The sequence below is a fragment of the Zootermopsis nevadensis genome, unplaced genomic scaffold, assembly GCF_977971745.1.
Source record: "Zootermopsis nevadensis isolate Lab colony 2312 unplaced genomic scaffold, Znev_1.0 Znev_ptg000021l, whole genome shotgun sequence".
Lineage (NCBI taxonomy): Eukaryota > Metazoa > Arthropoda > Insecta > Blattodea > Termopsidae > Zootermopsis > Zootermopsis nevadensis.
The window spans coordinates 18299380-18325346 of NW_028259153.1; the positions used below are offsets into that span (position 1 = coordinate 18299380).

Sequence of the window (25967 nt, forward strand, 5' to 3'; positions counted from 1 at the left end):
TCAGGATAGGGTTCAATGACGACATTTTGTGAACACGATAATAAACCTTCGGGTTTCACAAAACTAGATAATGTATTTACGACTGGAGTAATTACAACCTTTTGAAGAACCACGCTCCACCACTTAATTAGACATAATGAAATAAAAATCTGATAAAATTTGAGGTTTACACAACGGTCCGTATTCATTGCAGTCTTCTCGTGAGGGCAAAGTCGGAATGCTAATAACCGACGAAATGTCGGACAATCAGAGTCGGAATATTTATATGGAAAGAAGACGGGCTCTCATGAAATCGACCATTTAAACACCACGCATTAAGAAGACCGTAATAAACCCATCTGTTGCCTAACACGCAAACAAGTTTTGCTTTCACCTGGTTGCTGTCCACTTCTGCCTGTATAAGCAGCTGACGTCACTCGAGCTGACTAAATGTGGCAAGCAATAATTCAGAACCAATTTCCAGCAGTATGCAGAATAATTAATAATTTTTCAGGGGTCAGTGGAATATCACGACCCTCCGTTTAGCAGTTACAAGCAACACGATTGTTAGACGTTGCCCACTGTGCAAGGTTTTTGAACACAGCCGACTTTTCGGCAGTTTATAATTGTCTTCAGATGATTTTTATTATAATTACAGGTATTTTATTGTCTCTCGCTTCAATATATGAATATTAACTATATGTATTTACGGTTGGAGACAAACCAATGCCTCGTTAAATAATAATAATTTATACTATACACGAATTTGCTGGGAAAGAACAATTATAACAAACCAAATCATCAGAAGATATGCAATGGCCGACATACGTAAGGCAGTATAACAAAGTTAAAAAATTGTCACAATATCTCTAGAAAATCATGAGGTAAAATTATACACGTTAAATTAATTTAAGTTACATTACGTTAGGTAACGACTGGATTTAAATAATTCGGCATTTTCAGTACAGTGACTCGCTGTGGGATAGATAACCGGGGTTCAATTATCTGATCTTTGCTACCACGTCCAGACCTCCAATTAGATTTACCAGCCTAGACTCGTATACTGTTCAAAAATGGATTTTTATTCTCTGGGGGATGACGCCGCAAAGCATTAACCAGCCCTCCCTATTTAGCGTTCAAGTTAAAAAGCAGACCTATGTAGATCCAAGTCAACTTCACATCCAACGCTTCACTGTGCTGAAACACATAAATACTGTATATAGGCAGCAAACCATATTCAAAAGCTAGACAAAAATAAACACGTATCCATAAATGAACTATGTGTCCATTCTTGGATTGCACTCCACTAGACACTAGACGCCGTGAAGAGGAAGACACGACAAAGGGGAGAGAGAGAGGGTGATATATAGCCTTAAGAGATGGGTTCTACTGGTGACAGGACCGAAGAGAGAGACAGAAAAAAGTCCTACAGCACACAACGTTGGTTGATGGCAAAAATCAATAACATTATATAACACATATGGGCCAAAACAAACACATATATGCATACAGGTTTACAAATAAATACGAAGTATGCAGTATCCCTGCATATGTAGACGACAGGTCCCTAAATAAACTTGGTAACCAACTACAATAAATACCACACACATTATAAACCACAAATATATAATCAATTTTTTATTTAAGGCCCAATGATAATTAGGGTTTGTCGGTTTTTAAAAACCGGTTTTTTGGGGTAAATTTGTAAAATTCGAAAACCGGTTTTTAAAATTTAAAAAAAACGGTTTTAGATACTAGAATTAATATTGAAAAATTAGTTAAGTAATTAATTAAAAACGTTAATATTTTGACTTGAAATCGCCTCGGGCACAAGCATATTGTGGTAAAATTAATCTTCATGAGTCAGGCGAATGTTTGACATTCAAATCCACAAACGCATTCTATTTTTAATTTCGTGAAAAAGAGCAGTTTAGAAGAAATTATAGCAAAACTTGCTGCAATGGATGGATTGTCCATTAATAGCATTTCAACAAGCTCGTTCATACGAGAGTCTTTGCAACAACGGGGATATACATTACGAAAAAACAACTCTCGAGTAATGCATCTCACTCATACGTTTTATGACAATGCCAAAAGTGAAATTATAAATCACTTTGGTTGTATTAAGAAGAATGAGAAAAAAATTTCTATAACTTTACATGAGTGGACTAGCAAAAGAAATCGCAGATATTTGAATATCAACGTACACCATTTTGCGGAAGATTTTAGTTTGGACTTAGTTCCAATAGCTAGTTCCTGCGATGCTAATAAAACATTAGAATTAGTTTCCGAGAGGCTACAAATTTTTAACTTGGATCTAGCAACCGACATAGTTTATAATTCATATTTTGTACGGATTTTAGTTATCTTAGTTTTTATTTGGTTTTGCATAGAGTATATTTTATTTTGTTATATTTTTATAGTTACATAAATATTAAATAAATTTAAAAAATTTAAAATAAGTATAAATAATTTTTAATGTTTTAACTATATTTAGTTTTGTTTTTTGTAAAAATTCTAAAACCGGTTTAACCGATTTTTTTGGAAACACTGGAATTCGAAAACCGGTTTTTCAAAAGTCGGTTTTTGTATAAACCCTAATGATAACTATGTGTACCATCTACTTTAACAATCAATAACTTTGTACTTAATCCAGAGTTTATTTTTGGGTCTGGTATGATTCTCAGTGTAAACAGTGATTATTTCCTTAAACAGCATAAACCAACTTAAATATCATTCAGACGAGCATCGGCTTCAAGGTGTTAAATGAAAGCAAACCTTGTTTTTTCACCACTGTCAATGGTAAGAAATAAACTTCTAAAAGAATATCTAGCACTAAGACGAATTATAACAGGAATCGACATATTTTACTCTTCATTCGGTGTTTTTAAGTGATTAATTCAAAAGTGAGAAAAGACTGGTACAGGCTTCTGACACGCATGTGAAATTTGACAAATACAAAATTTCAATCGAAAAATTTTAAGAGAAGAGAACGCTTGCGAGACCTAGTTGTAGATGGAATATAATAAAATTAAATATATTTATTTTTACAGTCCATACACAAACGTTTGAAGTTTATTGATGTTGTTAAGATTATATAATATTAAAACATTTTGTTGTATAAAATATTATATTTGGCGCTCTTAATCGTACATACGATTTTACATTATATTATTAGCGCTTTCCATCTATTAAAACGACATGTTTCGACGGGTAATACCGTCGTCTTCAGGTTTTTTTTATCAATTTTACAATATTTTAAAATTATTAGATATTTAATGCAATGTATTATAATGATCTGTGGTTTGTTTGTAGTTTTCTATTTTCATGGTGAGTTGTTTGTTTGTAGTCAGACGTTTTATTTATCAAGATGTGTTGTGCGGAGTAACGTGCGTCTGATGGCTGGTGAAGACAATCTGTATCTGTTACTCCGCACAACACATCTTGATAAATAAAACGTCTGACTACAAACAAACAACTCACCATAAAAATAGAAAACTACAAACAAACCACAGATCATTATAATACATTGCATTAAATATCTAATAATTTTAAAATATTGTAAAATTGATAAAAAAAACCTGAAGACGACGGTATTACCCGTCGAAACATGTCGTTTTAATAGATGGAAAGCGCTAATAATATAATGTAAAATCGTATGTACGATTAAGAGCGCCAAATATAATATTTTATACAACAAATGTTTTAATATTATATAATCTTAACAACATCAATAAACCTCAACGTTTGTGTATGGACTGTAAAAATAAATATATTTAATCAAACACAAACATGACGCATATAAGTTACAAAAAAAAGTCTTTAAGAAGCAAGGTGTGAGAAGGTGTGCTGGATTGTAGCGGCAAAACAGAACATCTGAGAGACCTAGCGGTGTTTAGCGCAACAGCAAGTTAACACCCAGTTTGTCCACATTAGTTATCAGCACTTTACTTAAATAGCCATTTTCAAACTGAAAGTAGCTTGGACCCGCTCTGTGATGCGATGATGCCGTATTTTCAGTACCCTAGGCGGTACCCCAGGTCTCGTGAACCATCCCAATTGGTCTGTTTGAGCAGCCGTTCGCTTAACCTAGTTATGGAAGCTGCGTGTGCATTGCGGGTTGCACCGCTCTCGGTCATCCAGGCGACAGACCACTGGAACGTAGTTTCCAACTTTCAAACAATGAAGCACATTTCATACATCCTATGAGAATACCTACGGGCCAACATCCACTCTTAATAAAACCAGATAAATCCTAAAATTAATACAGGATCATCAAAAACAACTTTCATTTTAATATTTAATATTTCGTTCGGTTTTAGTCACATGGTCATGGGGATTCTTTCGAAAATTCACCAAGTTTAATTTACGCATGCTCACTGCTCAGTCATTACAATGACATCTGCTCATTATAAAGTACATTGATAAGCTACGCAGAGAGTATAAGCCAATAAAATCTAAGATTTGCAACACCTAAGAGACAGATTTGATGAAAATCACACCTGCCACACTTCGTCGCATTTGAAATGGAATGAAATATAATTCGGATGTCTATTGGCTACAAATGGCGTTCACGTGGAAACTCCATAATACACATGACAAGCCTTTGAGAGGTCCTCACATTCACCACAAAAAAGTGCCCTTTTTTCATACTTCAAAACTTGTAAATATTATAACAGAGATTTACTTCTCGATAACCCTGTATATAAATCTATAACAAAATCACTAAACAAATTTCTTTCGAATACCGATAATACCCTGCAGAAATGTTCGTAACTATTTTATATTTTGAACATATAATTTCTATTTAACTTCTTTTGCATTTTATTGTATCTGTTCGCATCCAGTACAAATTGCTTTCGGCGGTGTAAAGCAGAGACTAAACTACATACACATGTGACCCAGTCACAACAAACAGAAGAAATATTATGGTTATTTAACTATTCCGTACGTACGTATTTTGGTATTTGGTTTTTATTATGTTATTTGCACTCTTGTTGACATTTAACATCGCTACAGGATGTTTCCGAAGAACGTTCCATCTTTCGAAGGGCACCAGACGACCGAATACGTCTGTCGTTCCTAAGTCGAATTATGGACACAGGTGTTTTTGCATCCATCAACGCGGCCTGAAAACCTCAATCTCATAACAGAAATATCCTATACTTTAAATTTATATGTCAACAAGGCGTAAGTTTAACGCTACCAGTACTACGACTACTAGAAGGGCAAAATAATATGATGAAAAAAGCTAATTTAGTTCAGTCAAATGCATTTTCGAAGCCGATAATACTTGTGTTTCTGGAACATGATTCAATGATTTTATAGTAATTGGAGAACTCTTCTTTGGAATAAAAAAAGCACGCGATCACCTGTCGCGAGAACTCGTTTCAGCGCCATTGTTTTTTCGCAGTAAATATGGTAAATAAATAATATAAAAATAGAAACATATACAGAATCAAACAAAGGAGAAATAAAGGAAATATAATAGAAAGGCGCTAGAAATAAAGAGAAAAGATAAAAAGTAAGGAAAGAAAGACAAAATGACGAACTCACGGTCCTTATTGTGAGTGTCTCAGCCAGGCACGGCCACTGAGATCGCCATACGCCATAAACACTGAACAGGGGTTTAGACAACCCAATAAATAAATATTATCCTGATTACATCATGGCCACGTAAGTGTCGTCCTGCTCCTCAAACACAGAGCGACAAGTGCGGAAGGATAGAACGTTGTAAGTGTCAATTTTGCAATTATCTTACCACATGGCGTCCGTCAGTGTATATTCATCGTTCCTAGCAACCAATTACCAGCCTGCGCAGAGATAGGTGTGTGGGTGTGGAAGGGGTGAAGAGGGGTTGGTTTGCAATAATTAAGTCTACCAGTTAGTCAGGTCAGAGGTAGATGTTGGTAGGGGACGCAGGCAATAAATAGACTCAACTGTGACATCTCTGGCTAGAGGGATGTAGTGTTGTGCAACAAACCGAATGAGAGAGGGTCTGGGGGGAGGGGGGGGGTTTACAAGACTGACGATCACTGATTGCTATCCACCCCGGTCAACCGCACCTCATGAATTGTACAGAATTCTGTCCTTCCATGGCAATTCTGACAAGCGAGAAACTAAAACAAATACATAAAATCTGGTCCATAATATTTTACCTCGTCTTCTGTATTACTGAAACTTGGTTTGTGTGAAAAGAATACGTACGACAGTGTTTGACAACTAGGAAGTCATCATCACCTAGCAGACATCAGGGAAATTGGAAAAAAATATATCAGGTTTATAATTTATATCCACCGAAAAATATTAAGAGTAATTAATACAAAAACGATGCAATATGTGGGTCATATAGCACGAATGGGCACAAAGAAATTAAACAAAATGTTCGTACGAAAACCTGAAAGGAGATTGAGAATAATTTTAAATTTGGGACACGAACAAATATCGTGCAGCTAATAATGTTAGAATCAATATGAAAAGCCGAGAACTTTGGAATTTTGTGATGGCTATAACTTTATCCGTTGTTTTGTATGCACATGAAGTTTAGATTTTCACGATCACATTTAGGTTGCAACGTTACGTACAACTACAATAAAGATTTAAATAAGAAAATCAATAAATTTCAAAGCACATGCGGGGTAAATCTAGAACGTCAAAACAACTAAGAAAGAAATTAATTTAAAATTTTATAAGGTTGTTGCGATCCCGTGCTTCTAAACGGTAGCGAAACATGTACGCTGAAGAGGAGAGACAGGACAATAATTCAAACAGCAAAATGAAATACCCAAGAACTGTCAAAGATTGCACTACGACAGACCAGTTAAGAAATGTGGACATACGAAAAGAGATGGATATTTTCCCTTATTCAAACAAATTACAGAATAAAGAGATTTCTGTAAAATATGTTTGCAAAATATGGAACAGACTCGCATTCCATTGCAGGCCTATAACTATCAGTCTGGTAGACGAGATATAGGAAGACTAAGAATAAGTTGGAAGAAAACATAACAAAGTGAAGGCCAGAAAAGGCGATTCGCCTAACCCATGAATCTAAATGATGATGACTCAGCAGATGTCCAAGTACTTACCTTTTTTATAATCGCCTAACAATACTGGGATAAATAAACAACTAATAGTGATACGGGATGGATACGTAGCACGCACATGAAGTAGGATGAGAAATTACTTTGAAAAAAACCAAGGGCGAATAGTAGTAAGACACAAGAGACAAAAATGTATTTTCAAAGATCAGTGGTCAAGCTGTTGATTGTACAGAACATGCTACGAACAGAGTCCAAAGAAAAATGCTTGAGAACACGATCATTAAAATTACAAATCGGTGTTACATTTTCTAGTACATGGTTGTAGAAACTTGGTCTTCTGTTTCTGTAAAAACAACACGGACTGAAGAGTTCTGAGGACAGACTGCTGAGAACAATACTTTGACCTACGAACAGAACAGTGGTCACTGGGGATCAAAATTCCTTCTCTGGACCACTGTGCACCTGATCATCTTACACACAGCGAAAGAGTTTCGGTATGTGTATATATATATATATATATATATATATATATATATATAATACAAGATGGCTTAACCTCAGCGTCATTCAAATGGGGATAAAGTTTTGTGTAGTAATAAATCTTTAAAAAAAGTACACTGCCGCTAAAGAGACGTGTTCCTTTTTAAGAAAATACGGAACAATAACACAGCGATAGACCGATTATTTAAACTTGATTACGATAATTAATCAATCACTGATGTGTGACGTGTGTTCCTCCACCGGACTGTCAGTTGTATTAAAATGTAAGAAATTTAAACTATCATAATCCTCAACTACACTACACTCATGAAAAGTGATTCCAATATTCACCAACTGATTATCTGCTAATTTAGCAGCACTATTAGAATTTGAGAAGTTATTCAGTAAATAATTAGATGATAAGATATTGATTCATTTCTAGTAGATAAGGATTTGAAGCCTAAAAACACTGTCCTACAGTTTGCTTTGCGAGACAAACGAAAACGAATTCCGCTGTGGTAATATCCTGGCTGAAATTTCCTGTTTTCCTCAATCAGGCCAACTAGTACCAGAACAAAAGTTCGAGACACGCTGAAAGTGTTACCGACCGATGCGCAAAGCATGTTCGGCTTAACACTTCTCGTGTTCGGCTAACGGTTTAGGGGCACTCGCCATCCGCTAAAACTAATCCCCATGTCCGCGGCTACTGCGTTGGTTATCAACTGCAGTAGCATTTCCCCAGAGGTCTGGACAACCTCATTGTTAATTAAGAGGTCAGCAACTGGGCAGTCGAATTCATATCCGAAGAAGGAAAATATGACTGTGTTTCCGTCGATAGCTGAAGACACAGCTCATATTTACTCACTGAAACCTCTCCATTAAGACTATGAATATCACAGGGTTTATTCCTCATATATTGCTATTGTATTAGTACGACAGACGAAACTAGAGGTTCAGTAAAGATAGCAACATTTTTTGGCCAGTTGAAATACTACAAACGGTTTAATTTTCGTGCTGTGACACTACGTTACTTAATGTCAATGCCCAGAACGCGTAAAAATTATCCTCCACGCCTCTATGCTTTCAGAACGTGAACATTACCGTCTTCTGAGATGCTGTGCGTTGTAGCATCGTAGAAACTGACCGACGTTCCAGAGGTGCGCGGTGTCTCCATTATCAGGTGACGGTAAAAGTGACAATCTCCTAAAAGTCGGTCAATTTATACAAAACTACACAATGCAACAGCCCAGAAGACAGCTATCTTCATACTCGCGGCCGTGAGAACCTGAAATATCACTCTTCGTAACGTGTTTGTCACTTACAGGTAGAATTTCGTCATCAAGATACTACACAAAAATAAATTAAAAACTTATTAAGTTGCAAACTGTTATTCATCGCCCCGAATATGGAGGCAGCAAGAGCCTCTGAAACGTCGATAAACTTCTACCCGAGGAAGAAAGTCATTTTCAACCTGTTAAAATTATTTGTACGACTGCTCTAATTAATTACATTCATGCTCTGTGTATACATGACCGCGGTCAAGCTACAGGCGGGTTTCGAACCTGTCAGTGCCAGTGTATGACTTCAAATGTGTAACCGAGTTTATCACGACGCCATATCGAATTTCATCCATCTAGTTCCAAGGGTTCATCGGTTACGTCATCAAACCATACAGAACTGGGTTTTACGCACCAACTGATCGCCGCTCTCACGCGACCATTTTTCCGACAGCTAAGTGACGCGTGTGGTCTGATCACGTTTGTAGCAGGAGGACTTTGCTTCCATGTAACAAAACAGCTATGCTTTCATGATCCGAAAGTTAAATAGAACCGGCATCGCGTCAAAGCAGTTCCATCCTGGTCCAATTTAATCTAATCTACTTCACCACAAACTATTTAATTAAGATGCACTTTATGACTATCCTTCCTTCTCTGCCTTTGTCTGCCAAGGACACCATTTCCAATAGGATTAATGTCCTTATTTCCACAAATCCACTGTAAACTTCTTGGCAGATCCACCCTGGCAGTACTAAGTGGAAAAAGGATGCACAAATCTTGTTCGTTTGTCCGTACTCAACTATTATCTACTGTGAAATTTACTTTTACGATCTCTTCAAAACATTTCCAATTCAGCTTCCAGCCCCTACGAATAAGAGTTCCTTTTTATACGAAATTCGTATGATTACGATGAACTGAAGGAAAATAAGATAATGTCTGTCAGTCGAAATGTTATATTTCTAAACGTACCAAGGGAATTTTAATGAAATTTGGAATTTAAGGTCTAATATAAATGTTATCAAGTAAAACATATTTTATAAATAATATGTGTGTTTTTAATTCATCTAATTTGGTTCTAGTATCAACAGATATCTTCACCAGGTGAGTACCTATTATTTTTTATAGGAACACTGTAATATATGGTTACTTATATAAAGATTATAACATTCTGTAGTACAATATGATATTCAGTCCTTTAGCTGACATCTGAAAATTAGATTTTGATGCTTCAAGCATCGATCTGAGCATCAACACAAATAAATAAGTATCTGTACATTCTTAACAATGGTCTGTCCCAATAAGGTTTTTCTCCACAACATTAGGTTAATTAGAAGTTCCCACGAATATCCAGTATTCATCTGACATGAATCCCGAACGTGTGCGTCACGACCAGGGCGTGTTCTCCCAAGCCGTGTTTATTGGAGCGTTACACGCGCGAAACTGGAAAGGGTATAAATTCTATTATTTAATTATTTCTTCCACATAAACTGAATATAATTAGATCTCTGGTTCAAGAAGGTACTGTCTGGATGATAATTACCGAAAAAGGCTTGGATGTAATTCTACATATGACTGCAAAGCAGTTTGTTTGAGAGATAACAAAGAACATGAAAGGTATCAAACACCGAAGTGGAGGTGTTTCTGTGATCACGTAAACCGAATTTAAAATCGAGGAACAAGTAGAAAGGATATTTTGAAATTTCTTAAATTTTAAAGTTCCATACACTCCCTTGCCTGTGTCTGTACAGAATGTATGTTGCCCGCCAATCATGGAAATTTATTATTAAATTAGTAGAGAAAGACGTCTTCATTTTCTTTAACTCTAAGATACACTATGTAAAGCTGTTATATTATGAACTGATTTACAACTGATAAAATTGCTATTCCGAGGAAAATTAGATATCGCACAGAAAAGTTTAACTTACGTTTCTTGGTGTTACGGGCAAACATTAATAAACGACAATAAGTTACAGTAAACGTGTGATTTTAAAACCGTTAACACGTGTGATGATAAGAGTGTCAAACCATCCTGTGAAGAACCATACAATAACACACCTTGCTACTTCTCATTTCTTTCTGCCATCAAATTAAAATATCATAAAAGTTTTCACAGCATGACTAAAAACTGGGAGCCTCAAATGTTATACACGTATTCCTCATTTCCTCATGAGCGCTAAATGCCTCGCTGTTTCTATCCATCGAGTTAAGTATGTTTTACCAGTAAAAGAACATCATTAAACCAATTGTGGGATAAAGTTTTATTACGTGTAAATTTTGATGTTTAATACTTATTATGTGAGAGAATAAAACCACATATTAATCTTTGTTCAATATTCAGTCTTGCGGGAGGCGTAACTTCAGGCGCAGTTACTCTCGTGATTTCTGCTTGTCGATAACTACCGAGGCCGAAGGCTAATCTTGTGCAATGAATTCTTCATAAACACGTCAACTAATTTTCGAGACGTTTCGTAAATATATAAAACGTTTACCGCGCGTTTATCAATACTGTCCATCAATAAAATCTTCTCGGGCAATCAGCCGCGTTAACTGGTTACCGCAGTAAACCTACGTTCCGGGAACAGACTCTGTCACATCAGAACCCTGAGGATGGGGACAGAGTCTGTTCCCGAAACGTCGGTTTACTACGGTAACCAGTTAACGCGGCTGATTGCCCGAGAAGATTTTATTCATTGTACTCGCCACGAAAGTCTCAAATCCAATACTGCACATGCTGGAATTCTTTTCAGCAAATACTACTTCATTCAGTAACTCTGATATAACTTCAATTGACAGAAGGCGACAAAAACAGCGCAACTGACACTTTCCGGATTCCAGCTGATTCTACTGATTTTATGAAACGACACTTGATTCGGATCAGCAAAACCTCGTAGCTCTTGGCGGTGACTGTACTTTGAAATTAATGAAGTCCAATGGCAGCAAACCATTTTCCGCTGACATTCTTAAAAATCAAAATATTTGAACTAAAAGTTCATCTCGTTCGTACCGACAAAAGGAAGAAACATTGGTTCGCGATACTTTTTGTTAGTTACGTTTGATTAAATCAACTATTTAAATTCTCAGGTAGTGAGGATAGTGGGTGTACTGAGTAACATTTTCCAATGTAATTAACCGTTTCCATGCTGAGTTATTTCAAAAAGTGGCTTCTCCTTCATTTGTTACTTTTTTGCTAACGTACAACATACAATGTAAAAGACCACAACAAGTTGAGCGTTAATTAAAAAGAGACGTCCGGTCAGCTTCATTTTATTCATACCGTCGAACACTAAGTGCATTGAGATCAAAAGATTAATTTCAAAGCGACATATCTCGTATAAAACATGTAAAGTTCTTAAAGTTTCTCCGAACTTTAGCCGAAAAGCCCCTTTTATCGCGAAATTTACAGACGATAAATACATAATTCCGAAACAACTGGATTAAAGATCAGAATTTACATCGAGAGCTATAAATCAGATTACCTGAGTTCAATCCTCGCTGGCGACCTTGAAATTTGTGTGTGCATCTGTCCTGATCGTCATTGCGGACGGTGTCAACTGTAGTAAACAGGGAAATGACGAGAAATCTTCATATTGCTTGGTATACGGCTTGACGCGGCTTGATCCTCTGTTATAATTAATTTCAAAACTGTGGTTTGTTAATACTTTGAGACTATGTAAAATATTCAAAGGGCAAATTAACACACACACACAACTGTCTGAGTGGCTGACTGTATGGTCCAGTGTTTCTTCAAATATCGACAACTCTTCAGCTCATAATAGTATTTCCCATTTTTTCTACCCAACAATTCATTGCCACTTCACAAAAGCCACCTGATCCTAACCTTGAACCACTTTAGTCCAGTATACACTCCACACCCTGTTTCTGAAGTATATATTTTAATATTATCTTCCCATCTGCCCTTAGTTATCAAAGTAATCTACTTCCTCCCTTTTTCCGAATAAACATACTTTTGCATTTCTCATGTCCCGTCCCTCCCAGCTTACCCCTCTTCATTAATTTCTATAATAATATCAAGTGAAAAAGTAAAGAATGACGTAATTTTCTCTATTCTGATTTGTCACTTCATTTTTCTTAGTTTTAAATATTCCCCTCTGAAATCATTAAACAGTTTAAGGCCGCGTTCAAAATGAAGACATTTAGTGTTTGCAATTTGTGATTTCCTTGAGATGTGCAACACGGATAATTCTGTTATCCCGAGCCTAACCCAGCTACCTGTTCTGTGTAGACAGCAGTTTCCACGTTTCGCATGCGATGCCCATTTGTTTCCATGTGTTCCCTATTTATTTATTACTATGCTGAGTACTTGTCACACGGGATATGTAATTTATTATGTTGCAAACAGCACCATGTCCCTTAATTGCTACATAAAATCACCTATTAACCCCAGAGCAGTAGCAGACAAGGTGGTAACTAACCCAACAAACGCAAAGCTATAGATTTGTTTCCGGGGAAAAAAGGACAGGGGGAAGGGGGGGGGGGATATTCAGTTTTATAATTACTATTACGTCTGTGTACTAACAGGTGCATGTCACGAGCAATTTATTATTTATTTCTACGCGAAACGTTATGTAAAGTCACATGCAATACAGCAGTAATGCTACAGTGAATAATTAAAACAGTTGGGGGTATTCATATTTCATTTGGCACAAAGATTTAAAACTTTCTCAGGCAGATTTCTACTTAACACACAGCAGATTTTAGAGGCAAAAATAAAAATAGCCAGTGGAACTCGCTCGTCTCAACATGGTATATCCCACACGTTAGGGTAGAAAATTAATATCTGGTTGAAATGTCCCTTACGTGATACGCGATGCATTTAAATAAATATAAAACACCAACACTAAATGTACATCTCGGCCCAAAGACCGGCTACACTAACTGAGGTTTTTCGTGGTTTTCCTCACTCTTTCCAAGCAAATTTCGATACAGTACCTTACAGTATGCCAGGACCGTTTCCTTCCACCTCATTTCCAACTAATTACTCGCTATCATCCTCTCATTAATGCTTTTAGTCAGAGAGACTAGAAGCTTAGTTAAATAAATTATAAGTAAATAAATAAATAAATAACAAGCTCCAGAAGTTTGAGCAACAGGTGAGAAGTCAATGAGTGGAGCTCAAGACATTCGACATAAAAAAAGATTCAAAATTTGAAAGCCTTGCGGAGGATGATGAAGAATGCTGTAGCCTTTTCGACTATTTGAAGTGTTTCTGTTAGACTCGTGGTATTTTTACTGCACAAAATGTAACGACAAAATAATAAGCCAGACTCAAACAAAACATAATGCATTAATTTAGCTTTGACGTATAATTTCTAATCAGAAGTTCGGTTTTCCAGAATTCGGGTTGGAACAGTGCTAGCGAGCTGTGTGAGTATGATGATCCGTCCCTTGATTAAACTACGGACGTCAATATTACGTAAATACTATTTGGCCCGATTTTCGTGAAACTCGTATGAGCATCAAACCGCTTTACACATCTCCACTTCTGACACGTTTTTTAACTTTACTTCAACGTTACGTTTATGCCCACCGCGAAAACAAGTACGATTGGAATAACAATAATTTCATTCACTTGTAGGTCTGAAGTTCTGTATGGTGGAAGATACTTTAAAAGTATACAGTTCTTACTCAGAAATAAATTCATAAAAATCTGAAGTAAAAAGTGGCTGTTTTACAGTGCTTATTTTGATATTCACACTGCGTATTTTTATATAAGACAAAGTCTTAGTGCTAAAAAGTAGTTTTAAACTCACACTGTCAATTCCATCCGAACCAAAAACAATAAAAGTTCCTAAAAAAAATTGTTTCGGCACTAATCATAATGCGCAAATTTATAATTTATCAGTGTATTTTTAAAATATTCATTACATGGAAAAATGATTCAAATAAGCATTTTAAGTTATGAAATAAAAATTATACTACGCTACGTCCATATGCCGATATAATAAGTGCGATCTGAGCTTCATTTAAAACAGACGTATGCAGGACCCATTCAAAATTAAAGCAAATTAATTCGCGTAACAATGCTTGATGTAGATACCTCGTACTAATTTTACGGAAATCCGTTCAGTATTCTTTGAGATAATGCATGCCGGTAGTCCTATGAACCAACAGTTTCCGCATTATAACTACATTGCATATTTTGCTCCAAAATACTTATTTGTACATACTTTACACTCGTACCTTGTAAATCTATACTAACAGAGCTAAAACATGTGCAGAATCCGTAATTCTACTTTTTACGCAATTCGATGAAGTAATTACGTTGTGTGAGTCCTGATTCCAGCAGAGACAGAAAACCATCTGCTCCTGCGAAAGGGAAACCTAGCTACAACAACCAGAGAATATTTATCGGCGTGTTTTTCATCGGAGCGTCGCTTTCTGGGAAGGCAAGCGGTCACACTGTTGATGAATTATTCAGAGCCATTTCTGTCTCTCAGCGTGTGACAACACAAGCAGACTGAAATGTTCGCTCTGTTGTGCTGTTCTAAATACAGAACAATCCACTGTTAAAAGCTGCATCAGCAGCCGTGACATACGAGAACTTGGGATTTCGGAAGAATTTCATCTTTCGGATTCCATCGCACTTTACGCCGAACGTCGTGGTCGAGTCGTTAACACTCCTGCTTCGTATTCGGGAGGTTCTGGGTTCCAATCTCGGCCCAGAGTCCGGCTAACATGACTGGGTTTTTTGTGATTTTCCCAAGTCCCTCCAGGAAAATGCCAGAATATTGCCTTAAATTTGGATATGACTGCTTCCTTACACATCCTTTCATTAGATGCTATATACTCTTGAGTCGTTAAAAATTATAAACAAATAAACGTACATCACCACCAGCAGAAGTAGTTCAAAATGCGATGCGAGGCAAAAATTGATATCGGTAAATTTTATTATTTCTTGGTAATTCAGTCGATAGAGCAGCCATATTGTCAACTGATTATGTTTCTTTTACGTAGAAATAATATTTCTTGAGTTTTTCATAATACATCTAATTTGTGATCATTCCTGAAGACTGGGCCCCACTTCTGTTTACAATTATGAAATGAATTTGTACTGAACAAAGCAGAGTAAGAGGCGAAGCAGGAAAGCTTGTCGTGGGTCGTTGGCGTACTTAACTTTTGAAAAAGTTGCAGCCACAAGGCACATTAACTTCTAAATCGTAGGCACACATTTTCGGAGCAGACCTCTGGATGAAGGTAAGCAACGGACCTGTTTTATCTCTACCAAGCTAAAAACCCTATTTCATATTTCCGACATACAAACGTTCTCTTGGGAATTTCCATCTTTTAGATCATACACACACCTTGGAATCTGGCATTCTACTGAATTCAAAACTAAAATGTCAACTCTTTGCAGCAAAACACATTAAAGCTACATGGCCACTGCTGCCAACTTGAAATAATAAGAATAATTTGAAAGCAATCATTATCGTGAATTAGGACTTGCTGGCAAATTGTATAAATTAGGAGAGCAAAATGAAATTTGCATGTAAACTAATCTAATGCAACGCTATAATTTATGAGTAGCTAAATTATGGAGTAATTTGAAAAAGATCATTTGCTAATGATGACTGTGATACAGCTTGTTTTATGATTTAATATATCCTGAAAGAAAAGAAAACAACACGTACATGTTTAGAATTACAGCAACTAACGTAACACCGTAATCCAATTAGACAAAATTATGCTTGTCATTCGAGCATATATATATTGCATGCAAGAAGGTGTCTGCTTATACCAAAGCGTCTTTGTTTGTCGGAACTAAAACATTCTAGTGCCATTTCAGGTCGATTTTCAGGGAGAGAAATATCAATCTAATGAGTCTCTCTACACATGCTTAGACTGTTCTCTAAGTATTCTTAAATAAATTTGCCGGCTTACGTGGAACTTTCAAGAAAACTTTACGCCAAGGGAACTTATACTTCTCATCTTGAAATTCACTTTAAATTTCCATAATAAAAGTACATTCCACTTCATACTATGCAGAATCCCTTATCAAACAAAAATAACCTAGCATTTTAACATCTATTGGAAAATCGTAGGACAATCGTCTAATGGCTAGAAGAACGTGGGGGACAAATCCACTAATGAACAAAGAGCCATGAACACATTTCAGTATTCTGAAGTTATATCCAACTGTCATCACGCGTTCCACCGATGATGAAGCGAGTGTTCTGACACAGCAGGTCGAGTGTTCGATCCCTGACCAGGAATACATTTTTCACTGATGCACTCAACGTGATTAATGAAGCTATCCATCAGCACTCGGTGTTTCAAGTTGATCACAACTGTGTCTGATGATATGCGGTAATTAATCCTAAATTTAATTCACCAATTTTCATTTCTATTTCCTTGCAACCTTGTAAACTGCTCAATACTTTACTAATAATAGCAATTTATTATTTTATATCGAAACCGTGAATGACTGAGAGATTGATTTGCTGTGTACTTCAGACTCAGAAATTCCAAAAACCAAAAGGTTCAGCAATAGTAGTACCAAAGCCCATCGATGGACATGATCCAAACATTTTCCAACATCAAAACATACTTCATTAAGATTTTTATTAGTTTCATCTTCTCCTTCCTTTCTAGGGCTTGTAAATTACATTTACCAAGTGACATCCACATCATGTTTTGTCTACCTCATTCTAGATTCTTGCCTAGCCCATAGTAGCCTCTCAGACTTGTATTCCCACCAGGATTCGAGAGTAAATATGCCACATCATCTTCGAAAGTTCAGAACTACTGCTCCACACACTGAAATACAAGCTTACGGAGGAGATGAAGAAGAATTAAATTATGTTGCAAGGACACACGGTGAAGAATAAGACAACAAAACAACCGAACCTTACACAGATTACCATCAGAATATCTAAGAAACAAAAGCATACAGAGTGAATTACGTCTGTTTCCCAATGTCACCTTCATTTATTCGGATGATCCAGGAAGATATGGTATTATATTCTACAGAAATTTCGTGCCGTGGTAACAGGATAAGACAAGACACGAACAGTATATCCAACTCTTATGATCATCTCGTATTACATGAGAGGATATACGGAATTAATTTGAGCAACAGACTTTGGAAACGAAGTTCAGGATTATCGAACTCAGCGCCCGGATACAAGTCTACAAGGAAACATTCAGTAATCAAAATATATGTTAACATTCATATGGACAGTGATGTTCTGTACTTTCTGAAAGCAGAAGATGGTTGACTTATTCATAAGCTGAAAGACATAAAGTCAAAACCACTACTACGATTATTTAGATCCATATAATCCCTATAAATTGCCGGTATTTCTCTGATGACGGTTGCAATGAGTTATCGGGTAGGCATCATCTAGGAGGAAGGTTTATGAAATCTGTCTGCTGCTCAAGGGGCGACTATAAAACATTTGAAGATGCCTGTCTTCTCGGTTGTAACATCGTGCAGTCTGGTAGAATTTTACCGACCTCTGAAACATTGGTAAAATTCTACCAGACTACATGGCGCAACAACCCAGAAGACAGCCATCTACGGACTCAGCCGTGTAAACATCAAATCCTACAAAGCCCTTCTTGTAAAGAAAAGAAGCTTTCGAAAGGTGAATACTTTCCTGGGGAAATTCAGGCATGATTCATTTGTCCAACACTTGAGCAATCACTAAGCTAAGTAAAGCTTTCCAATCTGAAGAGTGGGCAGTGTTCGTAAAAGGACGCCTATGGCTTGGCTAGTGTTACATCAACGTCATACGTCAGTGGACACAGCTGGAACTTCGGTGTATGTTGCACAATTGATCAGTTACTAAAACGAAGCGAATATAAAGGAAAACCTGTTCTTCGTTTCATCGTCCCGCCATAAAGACGTATATGAAAGTAGGACTAAAGGTCCAGAGGTTTTAACCTTGGCACTAATACCAATTTGACGATTGGGGGAGGGGGGACAGAGATAGAGCAAAACTGAGAAAAAAACCAGTGTGGACATAGCGTGAAGTGATGATAGGTAAAATCCCTCTGTCTACGTCGCGGAGTGAACTCCGGTCATCCAATTTCGTAGTTGGTCACGTTATCGCCTGAGGTACCTCCCGCGACATGTAAACCGCAGAAATTCTAGTTGCTTCAAACGTCCGATTGCAATTAACAGGTGGCAGATCAAAGGCTTGAAAATAGTCGGGACTCCGATTTCAACATTTATGTCTCTCCTACGCGATTTGTAGCAGGCCTATACTGTTTTCCAGAAATAAAAAATCTACATGTTTTAAGTTCAACAAACGGCATTGTAATTATATTTTCTTGGAATAGGGTATGGCAGTTTTCAACTTCACTAAAAATAACGAGGCATTAACTATAACATGCATGCTGTTTATAAATATACTCTCGTTCAAACAACTGTAATTTCCTACCTTAATTCGCAGAAAATCCTCAAAACAGCGCAGCACACACCGAATGCTTCCATTGATCCAGGGGTTGGTCGACATTCTGTCTAAATTTCACATCATCTGCGAAAGAAAAAGGTCACATTTAAATTATCTATAAATTTAATTAAACTGTATTAACTATATCTATCATTTACTTGAAACGTAATCACTCTGCATTTAACACAGTGCATATGAACGTACACTTTTCGGAATTACAGTATATTCCTGACTCGAAAATTCTCTACGCTTGTCAAGTAATTTCTGGACATCCTGTACAATAGAAACAATTATTTTTCTTACACTTGTTAAGCAAATTTATGTAAGCTAAACATGTAAATGGAATATGTCAAACGCACGAGACAGTGTGTTTTGTGTTTTCAGGTACTGTACTTCAAGATGAAGTTTACGAGAGAGTTGACGTCCATTGTTCTCCACGTGGCAGCTGCACAGCTAAAGATCCGACGGTATGGTAACGCGGTAATTCTAGGAGTAAGTTATTTCCACCCAGAAAACGGTTTGCTGTTGTCTATTTTGTCAGCAGCAAACAAACTTCTCATTTTGTAAGCGTTGCGCGATGTACGTAGTTCAGCTGGTGCAAAGTAAACAAGACTGGATACGTGTAGTCCGTACCGGAATACAAACACGTGATCTCTGCGAACTCTGAATGCTCCTAGCAGAAATAAAATGTTTAAAAAAATTGTCATTTTTTACTGTGTGATCATTAAAATCACTATCGTCCGCATTAGTGTACTAACAGATTGCTATCCCAACCTAGCCTAACCAACATGTCCTCACCTACCCTAGCTTAATTTAATATAAAACCTCACATCATTCTGTAACACATTTTCGATCTTCCGCCATGTTGGTATTGTCAATTATAGGAAACAGAAACGTACTATTTTAGAACACATACCATTTGCATGACGTCGAAAGCATATTTAATTCAAATCTGTCCAGGAATCCTCGAGTTGAATCATGTGGACAGATAGACTGACGTACAGACAGATGTGGCCAGCCCTATATGCATTATTTTCATGAACGTCGTGTAATAACGCATAACAATAACTGGGCTGGATAATCTGACTTCGTTTCTATACAACTACAGTTTTGTTTTGTTTTTGTTTTTTGTTGTTTTTTTTTGTTTTTTTTGCTAATACGGCCACAGTGACCCTGGGGCAGTATCAAGACTCCTACTCGATAGATCGCAAAGAATCTTCACCCTGTGGAAAAGCGACGTGAAACTAATCACTTTAGTCCATTACGAGCACAGAATGTTTGGTTTTAAAAAAGGAACTCCCTGAAAACCAAACTATAAAAGAATACATCTACCGCCAATGTGAATATATTATTTTGGCACAAGTAAATTCAATTTAAAGTGCAAATCTTATATTAGGAACTCACTGAAATGATCGCACAAGATTTCACTTCAGTGCCATTTAATGTTAAGCCGCAGAGGATCGTTTGCGTATAACTTGTAGAAACATTAAATGTAGGTTAATTTACAGAGGAAGATTAGGTAAATATTTTATTTTAAGGAAACGAGTTGCGTATATGTGTACGTATGCCCCTTTCCCTCCTACGCGCCTTGTCTTTGTGGTGTACAAAGGCACGAGGCCAAATTCGAGCTTCTCCCTGACTTTGTGTACACAAGGATGAATGAGTTCGCTTAAATCGAATCTCTATCCCCCCCCCCCATTAGATCCACCTAATTCGCACAACAGAGTAGCGTAGCTACCCACAGCTTCCACATTGCTACCTGATGACGGAAGAATGCTCTGGCTTCCGAGACGTGTTTTATCAAAAAATAAAATAAAATAAACCGTGAAAAAGGTACAAAACATGTGTCATGTTAACAACACTCCCCGTCACAAACATTTAGATTTATAATTAATTCTTGTTTAACAACGACAGTTCGTTATTGAAAAAAGTTACTAAATATAATAGCTTTCAGAACATTCAGATATCCCAAGATATTTACTAAATGTTATCCTGAGTACTTACTTACCTGACCAATTAGCTTCGTTATTCCCATTTCTTGATAAACTAAAATTATCTAACATCTCAGAATCTTTCACAGCTATCACCTTCTTTCGTTATTAAAAACAAACATTTAATTTGAATAACAAAACTTTACTTAATTTTAACTGTTCATAAAATTCTCATTTATAGGAATATTCTTGCTTCCATTGGATATCTGTTAAGCTTCTCCGAAACGTCGGTCGATATTTACCACATTACATAACGCAATATCCCACAAGACAGACATTTCATATTTTAAGACTTGCAAGTATTTAAATTTAATCGGTAATTCAAACTAATAATACTTTACATGCTACATGCATGATACAGTACTTAAAAGTGCCTAATTTATTGTCTAAATGTGACTCATATATTATACCTTTCCTACCGTGTCTCAACTGTTAGAATTAACTGAGTCGTATTTCGTCAATAAAAGCGGGGTTACTGAAAAGTTTCTTTAAATACAAACCAACAGAGAAAAGAAAAAAGAAAATCCTTTTAAACTGTTCCAAAATGCTTCTTCGTGTCTTTCTAAAGAACAATCTCACTCACTCTAACGACGAGATACGGTCTAATTAGACTGGCTCTTCCCACCATTAACAGTCTCATTACAAGCCGTTCTATCCAATCAGGTAACATTTTCCTACACAAATTTCCCGGTAATCGCTGACAGCATTTTATGTCGGCCGCGCTGTGGAGAAACACAAACAACGGCTTCAGAAACTAAGGACAGGAACTGTTCTTCTACAATAACGCTGTTAAATCTGTTTAGAAACTCATTACGGTAAAAGCATATTTTACGAATGCTACATATCCAAAACGGAATCTATGTTTTTGTAAATTAACACGAGTTTTGAGAAAGGCTGGGGCAGAAACTGCTAAGATTCCGTGAATGGCTGGTAAGAGTAAATTTGTAAGGTACGTAACGAAGCAAAAGAATTCAATAACACCGTAACTAATGGTTACAGTTTACGAAACAAATCTTGCAAGAACCTGGAGACAGTACACAAGAATACAGGATTCTTAAACTTCACACACACGAGGCACAGAAAGACGTTGGATTTCAATTTACATATTCTTAACCTTTGAACATATTTCGCAACACTCCCTTGGTGTAAAGAGAACAAGAAATAATTACATATGAAATTAATTAACAACAATTTAAAAGCAACAACTGCAAAATATATTACATAACATGGAGTTACATGAAGGGAAACGAAATACAAAATATCAGGAAGGAAAAGGGAATAAAAGTTAAGAGTATAATTTTATCTGAAATATGGCAGTCTCAAAGCAGTGTATATGGCGACCGGCCTTCTAGATTCCATTGCCTCGCAGTGCAGACACGTGAGTGGTAATGAATGTCTCTGAGAAACGTATAGCATTCATATTTTGGTCTAAAGATATAAGAGATAGTTTTCTCCGAAACACTGCTAACTACATACACGGCGCAGAACACCACAAACTGAAAGAAATTTGCGACGAAGACATCACTCAATCCTTCTTTTGGATCAGTTCTAATGAAGTATCACATGGTAAGTCCAAATTATATTCCCTTCCCTTGTTCACAATATTTTATCTGCCGTCTTTTAATTTGAATGAGTAATTTAAAGTAACGTACAATTAATTAAATATATTTATTTTGTACAGTCTATACACAAACGTTTGAAGTTTATTGGTGTTGTAAAAATTATATAATATTAAAACATTTTGTTGTGTAAAATTTTAACCCAATTTGCCGACTTCCCTTACCTACATTAGTCTATCGACTAGAGGCTCCTCACCTTGGAGACCTGCTGCGGATATGGGTACGAACCGGCGCGACACCTCCGCGTAGCCCTCTCCCGGATTTTCAAGGTCCGAGGGGACGACCCGGACACCGACATTTTGTTGTGTAAAATTTTACACAACAAAATGTTTTAATATTATATAATTTTTACAACACCAATAAACTTCAAACGTTTGTGTATAGACTGTACAAAATAAATATATTTAATCAAACACAAACATGACGCATATAAGATACAAAAAGTACAATTAATTGTTCAAAATTAACCTATAGGTCAAACAGACCCATTATTTAAACACAAGTCCACAAACTACATAATCTATGTAATTATAGTATAAAGTGAGATCATATGAGTCCAGCACAGGGAGTCCAGGGTATCAGAAGCTCCTGATCTAATCGGTCACGTGATAGGCCGCTTGAATAAAACACAGGGCGTTCACACAACTGATAAGCATAATGGTCACGATGACATTCACATCTGCAGGGGATTCAGAACAAATATCTAAGTAGTTTTACTGAGAACTGTGACGCAGTATCAAGGCTCAGAATGAAATTCGGAAATTATCCAGCACAGAAATACAGTAGGCATACAAGGGGCTACAGGATAATACGTATAAAGCTCCCGCTCTCAAAAGATGTAACTCCAGGCGTAAAAATTAGCCTTAACAAGTAGTTTGGGTCAGAGCGACACGGAAGTTTATAATTTGTATAACAGCAAGAAAAGTTCCAAACTCCTTCGCGCAGAGTAACATAACAGATAACTAAGGTGTAAAGTATTAACAAGCAGTTTTTCTAGGAGTGATAAAACACAGGGATGGGTACATAACATCAAAATAAAAGGTAACGCAAAGTTCTTAAACCTGATCACGTATATTCTATGGCAAATGATCCTTCCGGACAGCTTTGTAAATTACAAACAATTAAAACAATTTAATAATATGTTAACAATATCGGAGGTGAGAAACTCAAGGGAAGAGACCACTTGGAAGACGTAGGTATAGATGAGAAGATAATATTAAAATGGATCTTCATGAAACAAGACATTGCAATGTGGGCTAAATTAATACAACTCAGGTAAGGTCTGAACACAGTAATAAACCTTCCGGAATTTCTTTACCTGCTGAATAAGCTTGTCAATGAGGTAGTTCATAACATACAGGGAATACAAAACCAAAACGTTCATGCCTCATTTCAAATATCTAATCAGCTGTGATCCTAAATGAATAGTATAATTATCCATTCGTAAGAAATCTAAATAAGCCTAACTCCTCCATTACAAAGAATGGTGCCACGCTCCTATTCGTAATTTATGACAATGGTAACAACGAAAAACTGACGTACAATATTTCAGACACATAAACAATTAATCGGATACGAAATTGTGTTTGCTTAATTAAAACCCAGCGCCCATAAAATACTAAAATTGTCCCTGCTCATAGAACTTCTGTTCCGCGCATGTCAAGAGAATTGGATGGGTACAGTGGCTCTTCTCTGCAGTTCTGACCGACAGAGGCACCAGGCAGACAGACAGACTCACACACAAGTAATGTAATTACGAACACAGCCAAGTTCCGCTTTTATAATAACTACAAAACCTAGATGATTAGTATAAAACTTCATACAACTGTCTATAAATTTGCAATTATAGCCAGACAGCTGGATATATCTTTGTATCTGTAGTGTAGTTACAAAACAAAACACAACATTACGAAATTCTAACGTACGCCCTCCTTTAAAACAACTTGAAGTGAGGCTATACTCATGTTGTTTTTGAAGACTATTAGCTACTGGTTGGCACGGGACATAGTAATTGGTTAACTCGGCTTTACAGGAACACAGGACGTGGTCTTCTGATTAACAGTAATGGACCACTCTCATCACAAGTTGCATGAACACGCCTGTTCATTTTCATCATAACATAATCATCTTCTTTTGCTAAGTGGGGTATGCAGGGTTTTGTATCCCAGCATAACTTTGTGCCCAGAAGTAACTCTTCCGACCCATGTAATTGTAATAAATACAAGGATTATTCACATTACTAAATAATGCAAATTGCTGAGTGCTATTCAATTACAACAACATTTGCGCTGAAATGTATACGGTAAATGACTGTGTCACTAAACTGGTATGCCAAGTAGTGAATGGAGTTCAGAACCCCGATACGTATTCTGTGTTGTTTAATATGTGTCTGTCAATAATAACACGAAATCATATTAATTTTAAAAGTAATTAAACTTTTCATGCCTCATTGACATAATTTGTAAGAGTAATTCTGTCTCCACCGCTAACAGTATGCGAGGTCAATAGCAACCGCTGTTACTATGGAAACGACATTAATGCAGCCTATTAGCAAGGATCATCAGCTGAACGACATATTAACCTCAATTAGAGAACCATCTACCTATATTGTCACACTCCTCTGCTATAGCGATGGCATTGCTTTTTTGTATTTGATAATGTTCTCTTTCTGGGTGACGGTTCAATAAAAATAAAACCTATATTTTTTTTCTAACATAACCGTCTTCTGGGATGTTATGATACCCTGATGATGGAGACACGCAGTACCTTTTAAACGTCGGTAAACTATTACCACACTACAAGGCATAACATCTCAAAAGATCCACGACCGTGAGAACCCGAATTTCAACCCAAGATATCTTTTGCCGTCAACTTATGATAAATGTTCGAAAGTTATTTTTCTCGTGAGAGCATTATAAGCCATGTTAGTTAACATACAATTATGTAATACAGACATGCCTAAGTTCGTTTCAGAGTCTATTTCATGTTAGAAAAATATTATATCTCGCGCACGATGGTAAAAACAAAAACACTGGATTTAGAACAAATAGAAACAGTTAAGGGTAAACACATGTCCATTCCGAGAGAATTTGCATCGATTGCATGCACTGGTAAATGGAGAATACGCAGTGTGACGCCGGACCATACTTCAAGAGCAATCTCA

General features: G+C 36.6%; 1 protein-coding gene across 1 annotated transcript in view; it reads right to left on the reverse strand.

Annotated features, from left to right (window-relative positions):
- side-II (sidestep II transmembrane protein) overlaps nucleotides 1-25967 on the reverse strand; it is a 547262-nt gene that overhangs the window by 437177 nt on the left and 84118 nt on the right. Inside the window, exon 3 of the mRNA XM_087352840.1 lies at nucleotides 19183-19278. The gene's annotated coding sequence lies outside the window, so the exon portion shown is untranslated. The remainder of the gene's footprint in view (nucleotides 1-19182; nucleotides 19279-25967) is intronic.